This window comes from Neovison vison, chromosome 5 (assembly GCF_020171115.1).
Source record: "Neovison vison isolate M4711 chromosome 5, ASM_NN_V1, whole genome shotgun sequence".
Lineage (NCBI taxonomy): Eukaryota > Metazoa > Chordata > Mammalia > Carnivora > Mustelidae > Neogale > Neogale vison.
In genome coordinates, this window is record NC_058095.1 from 137,650,151 (window position 1) to 137,665,178 (window position 15,028).

A 15,028-nucleotide genomic window follows, 5' to 3' on the forward strand; every position below is an offset into this window, starting at 1 on the left:
CTGCATGATAGGTGCCATGTTCATTAATAAACTATTATTAGTTTATTCCCAACTTAATGTGCAAGTTTGGCACCTTACAAAGTTTGGTCTGGATTTGAGAATGGGCAGGAATGACAATTCAGACCAGATTTGGTTAACATTTCTTATAATTCATTATCAATTTAACAAACAAGGGCATACTCATGACCAAGGAAGCATGGAGGTGTGAGGGGACTTGGGTGCTTATGCCTTACTGTGGCATTAAGCCTGCTCCAAATTTCAGTTCAGTATCCCTGGCTGTTGCCTACCACAATGGTTGATGTTATTTCTTCATTCATTTGTTCCTTAATTCCTGAAACATATTTGTAAGTCCCATGTACATATCAGGTACTATAATAACTCCAGAAATTCAAAGGTGAGTGATGTTTTGTTCCTTCTAGAAATCTTTTTTTAAAGATTTTATTTTATTTTTTTATTTTAGAGAAGGGGGAGAGAGCAAGCCGGGGGAAGGGTAGAGGTAGAGAAAGAGAATGGGGGAAAGAATCTCAAGCAGACCCTGCACTGAGCATGGAGCTCAAAGAGGGGCTCAATCCCAGGACCCTGTGATTGTGACCTGAGCTGAGATCAAGAGTTGGACACTCAACCAACTGAGCCACCCAGGCACCGCCCCCACCAGAAATCTCTGAACCATGTTGTCATATTCCAAAATATTTATCAGAAGAATCCTAAAGTGCAAAGTGATTTTTTTTTAGCCAAGTCTACAGCTTTATTGAGAAAAGTTAGAAATTTTTTTTTAATTTTTTTCCAATTTATTTATTTTCAGAAAAACATTGTTCATTATTTTTTCACCACACTCAGTGCTCCATGCAAGCTGTGCCCTCTATAATACCCACCACCTGGTACCCCAACCTCCCACCCCCCCGCCACTTCAAACCCCTCAGATTGTTTTCCAGAGTCCATAGTCTCTCATGGTTCACCTCCCCTTCCAATTTACCCAAATTCCCTTCTCCTCTCTAACTCCCCTTGTCCTCCATGCTATTTGTTATGCTCCACAAATAAGTGAAACCATATGATAATTGACTCTCTCTGTTTGACTTATTTCACTCAGCATAATCTCTTCCAGTCCCGTCCATGTTGCTACAAAAGTTGGGTATTCATCCTTTCTGATGGAGGCATAATACTCCATAGTGTATATGGACCACATCTTCCTTATCCATTCAACTGTTGAAGGGCATCTTGGTTCTTTCCATAGTTTGGCGACCGTGGCCATTGCTGCTATAAACATTGGGGTACAGATGGCCCTTCTTTTCACGACATCTGTATCTTTGGGGTAAATACCCAGGAGTGCAATTGCAGGGCCATAGGGAAGCTCTATTTTTAATTTCTTAAGGAATCTCCACACTGTTCTCCAAAGAGCCTGCACCAACTTGCATTCCCACCAACAGTGTAAAAGCGTTCCCTTTTCTCCACATCCTCTCCAACACGTGTTGTTTCCTGTTTTGTTAATTTTGGCCATTCTAACTGGTGTAAGGTGATATCTCAATGTGGTTTTAATTTGAATCTCCCTGAGGGCTAATGATGATGAACATTTTTTCATGTGTCTGATAGCCATTTGTATGTCTTGACTGGAGAATTTTAGACCAATATCACTGATGAATATGGATGCTAAGATACTCAACAAGATCCTAGCCAACAGGATCCAACAGCACATTAAAAAGATTATCCACCATGATCAGGTGGGATTCATCCATGGGCTACAAGGATGGTTCAACATTCGCAAATCAATCAATGTGATACAACAAATTAATATGAGAAGAGAGAAGAACCACATGGTCCTCTCAATTGATGCAGAAAATGCATTTGACAAAATCCAGCATCCGTTCCTGATTAAAACGCTTCAAAGTATAGGGATAGAGGGAACATTCCTGAACCTCATCAAATCTATCTATGAAAGACCCACAGCAAATATCATCCTCAATGGGAAAAAGCTTGCAGCCTTCCCGTTGAGATCAGGAACAAGGCAAGGATGCCCACTTTCACCACTCTTGTTCAACATAGTATTAGAAGTCCTAGCAACAGCAATCAGACAACAGAGAGAAATAAAAGGTATCCAAATTGGTAATGAAGAAGTCAAACTCTCTCTCTTCGCAGATGACATGATTCTTTATATGGAAAACCCAAAAGACTCCACCCCCAAATTACTAGAACTCATACAGCAATTCAGCAACGTGGGAGGATACAAAGTCATTGTGCAGAAATCAGTGGCTTTCTTATACACTAACAATGAAAATACAGAAAGGGAAATTAGAGAATCGATTCCATTTACTATAGCACCAAGAACCATAAGATACCTGGGAATAAACCTAACCAAAGAGGTAAAGGATCTGTACTCGAGGAACTACAGAACACTCATGAAAGAAATTGAAGAAGACACAAATAGATGGAAGACCATTCCATGCTCTTGGATCGGAAGAATAAACATTGTTAAAATGTCTATACTGCCTAGAGCAATCTATACTTTTAATGACATTCTGATCAAAATTCCACCAGCATTCTTCAAAGAGCTGGAGCAAAGTGATTATTTATCTCTTAACTAATTTCACATGGTTTTGAATTTTTTTCTTCGAATATATGAGAAAACCAAACTGAAAAAGATACAGGTCTAATAAACATATTAAACTGCTTTCAGCAGAGATCTGAGGAATTTTTAGAAATGATATGATCTCTATCGGATAAGTAATTTTCTAACTTCTTTCTCGGGTTCCAGGACAAATGTCTTAATAACTTTAATAGCATCTGATTTTAAGATAGTAACCCTTGTATTCCTTAAAGGACCTAATACATGAACCATCTATTAGACTTACTCTTTCCATCTCAATTAATTCTAAAGCTACTAAGTGAACTTAATTGTATACACTAAAAAAGCAGCATTTAAATCCTAAAATAAGAATCCACAAATAGAAAGAGTCGTAAGAGATAGTCTTCCCTTACGACTCCAGAGACATTTGACCCCAAGTAAACAGCTGGACTCAAATAACAAAGTTACATAACCTTGACATTTAAATCCATATTAAAACAGCATGTATCTGGATAAAATCAATTTTAAATTATAATTCTAATTTGTAATTATCAAGATTTTCCCCCATAAGTTTAATTTTTTTTCACAGGTAAGTGTACATTTTGAAATCTCTTGCAACAAAGTCCTTAGGTATCAATTGTAGTCAAAACGAAGAGTGGAAGGAGCATCTCTTTTGTTGCTTCACCATGGCAGTAAGTTGGTCACTCACTGTTTGAGAATCAGGCTTCACTGTAGAAATAGATACTCTCTTCTCCATTTCGAGATCTGGCTAGGCCTAAACTCCGTTTAGCCAACATTCTGCTGAGCACTTACTGTGTGTTGGGTACTTTGCTAGATGCTAGTAATTAAAAGAAGAGTAAATCTCTAAACTCATAGGAAAGCCAGTTAGGAAATTAATGTAATGGAACGGGTGAGAAATGGTGAAACATGAACCAAGGCAGTGAATGTGGGACAATTTAGAGGGAAAATGAAGAAGAGTTTTGAGACTCTTCTTTGAAGTATAAGTGACAGAATCTGATAAACTTGCTGACTTAGGAAAAAAATAAGAAGAAAGTGTTAAAAGTTCTTTCTTGACAAAAATCTTGAATGCTCGTCCCTTCAAAAGACATTTCTTCAGTTTATCCCAAATTTATTTTGGGAACATCTGTTGTTTGGATCAAAAAGTATTTCTGAAGGGAGATAGAACATAACACATTATTCTTATATAATTTATTTATTTATTTATTTATTTATTTATTTAATTTTTTTAAGATTTTATTTATTTATTTGAGAGAGACAGTGAGAGAGAGCATGAGCGAGGAGAAGGTCAGAGAGCGAAGCAGACTCCCCATGGAGCTGGGAGCCTGATGTGGGACTCGATCCCGGGACTCCAGGATCACGCCCTGAGCCGAAGGCAGTCGCCCAACCAACTGCGCCACCCAGGCGTCCCATATTCTTATATAATTTAGAAAGTAGTGAAGTAGTTGATAAAAACCCCTTAAAGGCTATATCATGTGGTATAATAAAAATATGGGTATTATCATAGATGGGAAAGCAGAAAACTATGTTCTAACTAAACATTTTCATCAGGTGGTCTGTAGGCTATGTTTTAAAATATTGAGTCAAAGTATGAATTCCTGTGGAGGTCACCATACTCCTATGATCTTACACCCAGTTCCCTCATGCCCTTACTTGCTTGGACCCAGGCCCATTTGAATTCCATCTCCTTCCACAAGGTTCCAAATTCTGCCATCAACTACCCGCAAGTCCTCACACAAGCAAAAAGCATTGCTTTTTAATTTCTTCATCCGAAAATGAAGAGATTGCTGATCTTCTGAGAGTCTTCCATTTCTAGCATAGGAGTCGATGGTCTACAAGTTGTAGAATTCATTTCTTCTCTATTTTATAAATCAGATTTCAGAATGAGCTTAAGGATATAAGTATAATTGTATTGTTGTAGCCACAATTTAAAATCCATCACATGCTCCCACAGTGTTTTTGAACTTGAAGTCTAAAGGCTAGGATTGTTTTTTCTATGCCAATTGTTTAACTTTGTCACAGTTTGCCATTTAATCATGCTATGCCACAGTGTCTTAATTGATGAAATGGAAGAAAAAAAAATCTGTGCCTTTCAAAATGTTAAGGAATATTGAGAAATTATACCCACTAAACAGACCAGGATGCCAAAGCATGCGTGATTATTCAAGGGGGACATAACTCAATATGATAAAAAGGGCAAATATTTGTTCTAATCATCAAATTTATATTATTTTGCTTATTATTTTTCCAAATGCCCACCTGAGCCATTAGAATTCTGTTCTCTGTGTTTTTGTCTTGTTCTTCATGTCAACTATGACAATCAAGTGGGTATTATAAAAATGTTTGCCATCTGTTTTCCCACCCTGGAAAAGTTGCCAATTTGTATGGCAAATCAGAAGCCTCTTCCGAGCAAAGAATAAATTTGATAGATGGATATACTTTGGCTTATTTGAAATATGCTAATCTTCTAACACCTCTTGTACCAATGAAAAAAGTGATGTATCTGTGGAGGTAGCATCATTTTACAAAGACGGCAGTGATGAGTCATTTGCCGTGTTACTATAAAATACCTTAGCAATGCTAGTGTGAATTACTGCTCAGTTAACATTGTTTACCACCTAATTATTGAGAAGGGCTTCCATCTATCACTGACAACTGAGTAAATGACTCAAGACACTATTGTATTTGCAACTAGAACAACAAGGTCATCGCAAGTTTAATTAGCCATTCTCCATTACAAAACAGCAAATAACCTATGATGACAAGTAAAATTCCAATTTCTGAATATGCCTCATAAAATGGTGAAGGAATTGGCACACATATCAGTGATTCTAATAACAAATATATGTAATATCATTTAAGAAACTTTTTTTCCATTATGATCTGTCATGAGGGATGAGAGGAATTAAACACATATTACTTATATATAAGTCAGTGTAAGTTGGTTCTTAATTTTAAAACAGTCATCTGTTAATTTTGAACAGTCATCTTCCAGCATTTAGTAAAAATAAAGGTATTTTCAGTATGGGACATGTAAAAAGGAATTTGAAAATTCTTCTTAGAACTTGTGTGTGGCTAAATAGTACTCCTTATTATTGGTGGTTTGACATACACTTGCAGATATTCTGGAAATTATCCAAAATTTAGACAAAAATACAATTTCCTATGGCTCCAGGAATTGTTCTGGTGTACAAAATATTGTTCCTGTACATTTTCTTGAAAGGCTTAAAATTGTTTGCGTCCTACCTGGTATATCAGCTGTAGAAGGTTTTGAAAATAGGGTGAGTAGTGGTTTACATGAAGGACATAGTACAGAACTCTGTTAAGGTCAAGACCTTGATGATTAGCTTGATTTGATCAAAATCATCATTTTGAGAATACATGTGTTTAGAACCTTAAATAATAGCTTTCCAAATGGATAAGATATTTCTGACTATTTTCTCTTTCTGTTCTTTGAAACGTCAAGGGTTTTCTTCAAATTCTGTAACCTTGGTTGAGTAGAATGAATATTGTTTTATAAAGCACATTAATATTTAATATCTTATTTCAAATGTTACTTAAAACACTTTATTACTTAATCATTTTTATCACATAAACACAACCTAGTTATAAAATCTTAAAATTTTAAAACATGACCATCAAAGTGATTCTCTAAAAATGTGTCACATAAGGAGACATAGAGCACAACAATAATAAAGTTCCTGATTCATGAGATAGATAGCTGAGTTTTTATTGAAATAAAATAAATGTGGGAAATATGTGAAATATGCATTTCAAATAATTTACAGAAAACTCGATATGCTATTGGTTTCTTCATTAAGTCATTGTCAGGTCAGAGGACCCTGCTGGAAAGGAGAAATGCAGTTTTTGTCTCGTCAGTGAAACTGGGACAGAAGTAAGAATACAATCATAAAGGTTTAAAAAAAAAAGCAGTTGTTCATTGTCATAATACAGATTCATCTAAATGCTATTAAATTATGAATTTCTCTTTGTGTTTTAGAGGCACTTTGTCATTCCTACTAAGTTGCTGTTTTAATACCAAGCAGGGCAAAGAAGCCAACAATTCTGATGATGACCACCTACAGGCTTAAACTGTTTTTTGAGGGGTGGGTGGAGGTGGTGAAGAGACTGAGGGGGTCTTCCAACATGTTCCTTGATGTTCTCCAAAAGAGCTCCTAAATGTAGCAATTTGTGTTTTCTGTATCAAAGAGAAATGGAAAATTGTTGACGATTAATATTATTTTATAATAAACAATATTATGGTTCATATATGCAAGCATATTCCACAGTGTATTTTTTATTGATAAGATTTATGGTCATTTCCCATCTACGGTTTAAAAATAAATACTGAATAGTGAATATACACCAAGCTGATTATTTTCACAACCCTTGAGTCATAGCTAAAGTAAAGAAAGGAGAGTGGGCATGTGATAGGAGATACTCATCTCTGCAAAAAAAAGATTTGCTACTTTTCTGATTTTCAAACTTCTACGTGCATCAGAGCCACTATTGGCATGTGTTGCAATAAAAAGTCTCAGGCTCTTTTCTAGGCGTCCTAGGCATTACATTCGCTACATCCGGGGAAAGGTCCAAAGACAGGCTTTAAAAAGAAGTACTTTGGGCCAATATTAGAGAAACTTCTATCTAAATGAATCCAAACTGTCTAAAGTAAGAGCAAGATTACAGTTTTTATGGTATAAAATTCAGTTTCTATGAGAACTTGCTTAGAAAAATAAAGCATCAAAACTTCTTCATAAATTTATAATCAGTTTTAAGATGAAATGATAACAATATCATTAATCTTATCTATTGCCCCAATCCGGTTATGTTACAAAATTAGTTTTTTGATCTAGACACATGTCAGAAGATTACCACTGTTACATATTTTAAATCTTGCCAAATATTGAAGACTAGATGGAATCCAAGAGATTTTTAATAAGCTGATGATTTTAGAGTAGATATTTATATGCAATGTAGTGTTTTCTCTCCTAATACAGCTTTGGGTTCTAATAAAAAACCTGGTGCATCAATGTAATACTGCTCTGTGGCTCCAGAATATTTTACAGGTTCTCATTTCTTGCTTTATTTCAGACTATAAACATATGCTCTTAAATTTTCCCGGGTGAATGGAGAATCACTGTCACATAGCCATGCAGATACAGTCTTTGCTTTGTAATGAGAGGAGAAATGAAGTAGCATCATAAAGGAGAAAAAGTCTTATTTTGTTTCTTGTTTCTTTTCCACCAATTGAAATGCCATTCTCTTGTGGGTGCACCACTACAAACTCTATCATCACTATTTCCATCACATAAGAAAAGTAAATATCACAATGGCTCTAGTAAAATCATTCCACACTCATTGAGGTCATTGTCCTTTGATTAATACGCCAGTTTACTTAAAATCTTGTACAATTCTATCCTAAGAATCGGATCAGTTGCTTTACACCTATCTCTGCCCAAATCTGGATTGAGCCCTTCCCCTACTATGCGCCCAATCCAATTACTGATTGCAGGCTATTCTGCTAGGCTGCACTGCTAACACAATTGTTAATGGTTTCATCATTCTCCAGTGCTCCCTTGCCTCTGCTTCCAAAACATTCTCATTCATTCATTCATTCATTCTGTTATTATATGTACACTCTACACCACACCAGGCACCATTGTAGGGTCTGGGCACTATTCAAAGGATGGTGTTACCATTGACATGTCTCTCAAATCCATTTTTTCCTTTATATGCCCATTGTCATTTACAGATTTCAGGTCTTTATGTCCATCAAAATAATTTCCAAACCTCTTTTTGCTTCCTTCCTCCCACCCACCATCCCAATTTCCTCCTATCCTTTTAACGCTAACAATCCCCAGCATCCTTCACTGTAGAATAGTGTTTATAATGATGGGTTTAGGGCTCAGTGGTTGAATCATTGCTCAAGCACCTAATGAATAAATAATTTATTGCATGGATTTCTTTATCCATATATATTGTATTTTAGCTCTACCTCCAAATGTACTCCCTAAAGCTCCAGATCATCCCATTTATCACATAATTTACATCATTAGAAATATTTCAACAGTCCATAGTGCTCACCTGAAAGTTGAAGATTTCACATTGGGATACTGTCCCCATTAAAGCCTCAGGTCCTGTTTCTCTTCTCTGTGAAAAACTCCAACTCAATCCAATGGCTTCCTTTCTGTTTTCTGACAACATCTCTGCACCCGAGTGTTTGATTTCCCAGGTCTCCTGCTCTGCAGTGCTCTCTTCTCCACCTGCCTAAATCCTGCCTGTCCTTTAAGTCAACTGAAAATGCCCATCCTCTTCTCTGCCCATCCATCCCCATCTGGAGTGACATCTCTGTCTTCCGAAGAGCTGCAGTACGAAATTGTCTGTAACATTAACATGACAAATATTTTCTGGTGGCAATTATTCTGCTTTGGTCTTGAGCTTCTCCTTAAAGATCTGTTTTGTTTGTATCATATTTTGCAGTTCATTTGGCTGTCTCTTTTATACCTGACTGGTTGGTAAATCCATTTATGGTAGGGTCTGTCTCTAGACCTTTTATCCTTAGATCCATCTAGAACAGTAACTTGTTCATAGTAACTGCTCGAGTTATGATTACTAACACAATAAAATAATAAAAAGTGAGATGGGCTCCCCAAATATATCATCATTCATAAAATATACACCTGAACTCAACTGACTGATAAAATACTGATAGAGCTCTTCCATTTCTTAATCACTTTTAGATAAAAATATGAAGAAATGATTGTTCTCTTTTTATGCCTCAGTGACTGTATTGTGCCCCCTCAAGTGATGTTGGTGTTCTACTTTAGACAACAGTGACCCAGAGAAGTGCTACTCAGAATAATGGATCCATGAACTGTTTGCTGTTAACCCAAGGATAGCTAAATTCCTGGGCTTGGAATTTAATCTGTGGTGACATTAAGCTCATTATTTATCTCAGATGAAGGTTTTTCATAGCAACATTTTCTGTATGAAAGAAGCTGCATGTTGATTTACCTAGGAAGCCTCTTACCTCTTTGTGGACTTGTAATTTGGAGTACTACTAATCCAGCACAGCAATTTGATCCAATATTCATTTGTTAATACTTAATTTTGTATGAGGCAATGTACCGGGCACTATTTAAGTTACCAAAAGAATTAGATTAACAGCCTTTGCACTCAGTACATTTATAATCCAATAAATTAGCATGTGAATCAATAACATTCTTTTTAAACCAGTGTCCTTATATAAAAGGTATATGGAATCACTTCTGATTTTTGCAAATAACTTCAGGAGCATAATGCTTTGTTTAATGTTTGTTCTGCTTAATGCTTGACAATAAATAACCTCCAAAAGCTGAAATTCTTCTGCTATTGTCTATGTGATGGTTATTCATTTTTTAAATTTAAATTTTATTTTTTTATCAGTGTTCCAAGATTCACTGTTTATGCACCACACCCAGTGATCCACACAATAAGTACCTCCTTAATACTCACCACCAGGCTCACCCATCCTGCCTCCTCCAAAACTCTTAGTTTGTTTCTCAGAGTCCACAGTCTCTCATGGTTCGTCTCTCCCTCCAATTTCCCCCAATTTACTTTTCCTTTCCTTCTCCTAATGTCCTCCATGTTATTCCTTATGCTCCACAAGTAAGTGAAACCATATGATAATTGACTTCGTCAGCTTGACTATTTCACTCAGCATAATCTCCTCCAGTCCCGTCCATGTTGACACAAAAGTTGGGTATTCACTTATATATGAAATAAACAAGCGAACAAACACAAAAAAATAAAAAGTCAAAGTTGAACTCAGAGAAGCAGAGAGTAGAATGGTAGTTGCCATGACTGTGGTGAGGAAATGGGGAGATGTTGGTCAAAGGGTACATACTTTCAGTTTTAAGAGGAGTAAGTTCCGAGGATGTAATGTGCAGCATGGTGATTGTATGTTACATGTTAACAATGTTAACAGCATGTTAACAATATTGTATTGTATACCTGTGATTTGCTAAAAGTAGATTTTAAGTATTAGAGGTGATAGGAGTGTTGGTTACTTTGGTTATAAAGATATTTCCAAAGTATATGTATATCTAACCATCATATTGTACACTTTAAATACATATAATTTTGTCAGTTACAACTCAATAAAGCTGGGGAAAAATAATGTTATCACTCATCCTCAGATAAAATAGAAACTTCTGTCTTCTCCCCAGCCTTCTCCACATCCAATAAAAAATTATTGCCAATTTTACTTATAAATATTTCTTATATCTCTGCAGCTTTTCTACTTCTTTCCCACTATCTCCTCTGAGGCTGCCATCATTATTGAACAATTTCAGTTACTTTCTGTTGTTTTGTTCCTACTTCCAAATTTCCCTCTCTGCCCCACAAATGTAGATGGGAGTATGTATACTTCTCTGTTAAAGACTTTCAATTTCTCCCCATCAACTGCAGGATAAATTCTATGTTCCTTAGAAAATATACAAGATCCTCCACGACATGACTCCACTGGTTTTTCCATCCATATGTCTCACCTCTTCCACTCTCGTACTAGACCCTTTAATGATGACAATAATTGTAATAATAATTATTATTTTCAAAACATGAAGGAGGAGAGGAGGGAAGGAAAGAGAAAAACCATGAACAAAGCTCCTCACTGTGTTAGTTAATATTGCTCATCTTTGTCTCCAGGTCCTTGAAGTAGATGCTCTTGGTTTTTCCAACATAGTGATGCGATACTGAGGCTTGATGCAGACAACTCTTTTGTCTGTGTTCACATAGTCAGTAAATGAAGAATCTGGAATTCAGAGCTAGATTCCTCTCCATCAAAATTCATTTTATTATATGAAACTACGATACTATCTTAGACTGTTTCTTCCTTGTGCTCTTTGATTTTTTTTTTTTTTTAATGTTGTGGTACTGCCTGAAGTTAGTGTTTCCCCCATCTTTCTTCAACTGTTTTTGCAAGGATCAGCTAAGTTTGGTTAAAGGTTCTTCTTCAAAGCACTCAGTTTACAGTAAAACCTATGATTTTAGAACTTCTTCTGTATTGAAATAATCTATTTCTATCTCTCCCATTAGATTGTACTGCCTTTGAGTGCCATATTTTACTCATCTCTCTGATCTCAGGACTGACCCTTTCATTCAAGAAAGGTAATTAAGAAAGGTAATTAAGAAGTCATTGCATTTGTAAAGCAAATTTTAGAAAGATTGGGAAAATATAATTTTAGAAGTAATCATTATAAAGAATTCATAATGACAAATGAACATAAAAGTTTTCTAGGAAAATGAGACTATCCTTTTTCTTTCCAGATTAGAATCCAGAGCTTCTAAGGTTTAGTACAGAGAGGAAATGTTATCCACAGGGTGACCTATGGCAGCTGACAGATGGTGTGCTCTGTCCACGAGGTCCACATTCTTTTGGGCATCTGCTTGTTCTCTTGATGACTGCTTTATACTACCCTTTGGATCATCACACGATCACTTCAGTCTGTCATACTTTAAGGCAAGGTCTGAAAAACAAGAACTAGCACTAGAATATCTGGAGAACATAAACTCCATGAAATCAGAAATTTTTATTTTTCACTAATCTATCCCTGTGTCCATAACAATGCTGATACTTCATAAGCTCTTTATAAATATCTATAGAATGAATGCTGAATTAAATAATTTCCTTGCTTCCGTTTCATACAGTCCAATCACAAATGGCACTTTCAGAAGATTTCATTAATTCTTTAAGAAATAGGAAAAAAAGAGAGATTGAGAGAGAGAGAGAGAGAGATGGGCAGGTCTATAACACACATGTTACCACTTTAATTTCCTTCAACTTATTCCCCTACCTAAAGTCAGCCTGAACCCTGGGCTCCTTCTGTCAGCTGTCTTACAAGTTGGTCTAAACTTGTAGAAACCATGTCTGACTCCATGCTAAATGGAGGCATCCATTTAGCCTCCATGCCTCGTGTGGAGGCATCATTTCTCACACAATAATCTTGCAGCTTCTTCTTGGACTTCTGGCCACCTCTATGGGCAATACTAAAACAGCATATTCCCACATTTTAACTTGAATCATCACTTTCCTTCTCAATTTTGATTTCCAGATAAGAAAATCCATTTTTTTCCCCCTCTCAGAATCAACATCAAAAGTATTCTTCTATGTCAAGTAATTCTAAAAAGTTCTGGTTCCAGGTAAGATGGAACAAGCATACTCAACCCTGTCACTTACACTGAACACAGTCATAAAACCTAGACAGAAAGCATAGAGTAACTATTTGAGAAGTCTGAAACTAAGCAGTAGCAGGTGGCTTAGGGAAGAATACTAGAATTGAAGTACAATGGAACAAACATGAGTTTACTATTAAAAATCCATTTACCAATAAAAAATAGTCTTCCAGTATTTCTTAAACAATGTGAAAGTGGCCACTGGAGAGCAGCCAGAAGGAGCTCCAAGAGAAGCTCTCAGTTCTAGCTCAAAGAACAAGAATGGAATCTCATGAAATGCAGAGAGAATATGAGAATATTCCATTTATTTTTCTCTTTCTTTTCTCCAGTCTTTCATACTCTAGCCCCCAAACAATCCTGTAATGAGAATGGCTGATAACAGGACCCTGATAACAGGGCCAGTAATAGGAGGGCTGGTACAGGAGCCTACAGGAGTCAAACTGAGGAAAGGGAGCCTTTCTCTACACTCAGTGGGCCTGTGGGAAATGATCCAGCTCTTTGTTGTGTTTTTTCTTTCTGTTACTAGGCACCATACATAGACATAGTTGCAGAAGTGCACAGCAGAGGAGGGTGAGTCTAGCCTCACCTCTCTAGCCAGAAGACCAAAATGTCAAGTCCCAGAAATGGGATGGAATTAAGATCATGGAAAGGGAGGAATTTGAGAAATGATTCTGTGAAGTCATTGATGGATTTATGGGCTCAGTTCTGAGCTCACATGTGTGAAATCGACACTATCCTTCATATTGAAGATTTTGAGGTCTGAAATGACAGACCTGCCTCATACCTTAAACTAGGAGACACAGATGCAGACCAGATCCAATAGCACTACAAGACCATGAAAACTGACCCAGCAGCCCACAGGAGGTAGGTAGGAACTTACAGCCCAAGCCTAGCAGATCAAACAAAACTATCAACACTACCCACAGTAGTAAACAAGACTCAGTATCTCGTAAAATGATATTCAAAGCATCCAGTGCATGATCCCAAATTATGCAACACATAAAGAACCAGAAAAATCTCAGGTCTCAGGAAAAAGCAATCAACACCCACCCATGCTGAGATGACACAGATGTTAAAATGATTTGACAAGGACTTTAAAGCAGGTATTATAAAAATGTTGTTTCAAGCAATCATGAATACTCTTGAAATCAATAGAAAAATAGAGCCTTAGTAAAGGAATAGAGAATGCAGGATAATCAAATGGAAATCGTAGAACTCCTAGAAAATAATAACCCAAAAGAAGTGATTCTATATGGAATACACAGATATCTAAGTTCATCTTAACAGGCCCACATTTATAACTGTATCTTAAGACAGTGCCATAAACATTACACCCACCCACACACACACACACACACACACACACACACACAATAGATAGATAGATAGATAGATGTAAAATGAAGAGTGAGGACATTTTAAGTGCATATCATTATTGATAAAGAAATCTAAATATTGAAGGTGTTACCATGATTCATATCTAGTTATCTAGTTACCTTGCATTTTGCTTTCAAAAAAGGAAGAACTAAACCTGAACGTTTTATAATTTGTGGAAACTGAGTATTTTGCATTTACAAAGGTAGAAGTCCATTGTTGAAAAGTACCATATGTACATAAGCAGCAATTCTATTTACAAAGAACTGCCTTAATGTGTTTATTTGCATATCATTTGCATTTTTGTCCCCATACCTGTCAATCAGCTCCAGCAATGAGCAAATCAGGTAGCCCACATGGGAACCTGGGCCAAAGGGAAAAAAAAAAAAAAGCAAGGTGATCTAAGGTGGATGAAACCCTCATGTATTTATTTTTAAGGCAATATTTTTTCAAAAAAAGCATATTGTATTGCTAAATATGAACAATTTAGATGTTTTAACAAATACAGCTTCTCATCTCTTAGTAACTTTTTTCCCCATACGTTTTGGGAACTTCTGTTAATTTAAGTCTTTTTTGTGTGTTTACTTCCAATTCCCTAAGAGAACTCTGTGGTTAAACTGATTCTAAGAAACCCCAGGAATGGATTATTTCTGGAAATCTTCTTGTATATGTTAAAGCAACAATATTAAAGATGTTTTTAAAAATCCTAAAATTGAGGATCGCTCAAAGATGCTTGGAAATACCAAGATTATGGTTATGAATACTAATATCAGATCCATAGATTGAGTCACAAGTGAAAGAAAGCTGGTATTTCTAGGAAAAAACCTCCAGGATGTTGAGTGACACTGTCTCTTTCAGGTAGGATTT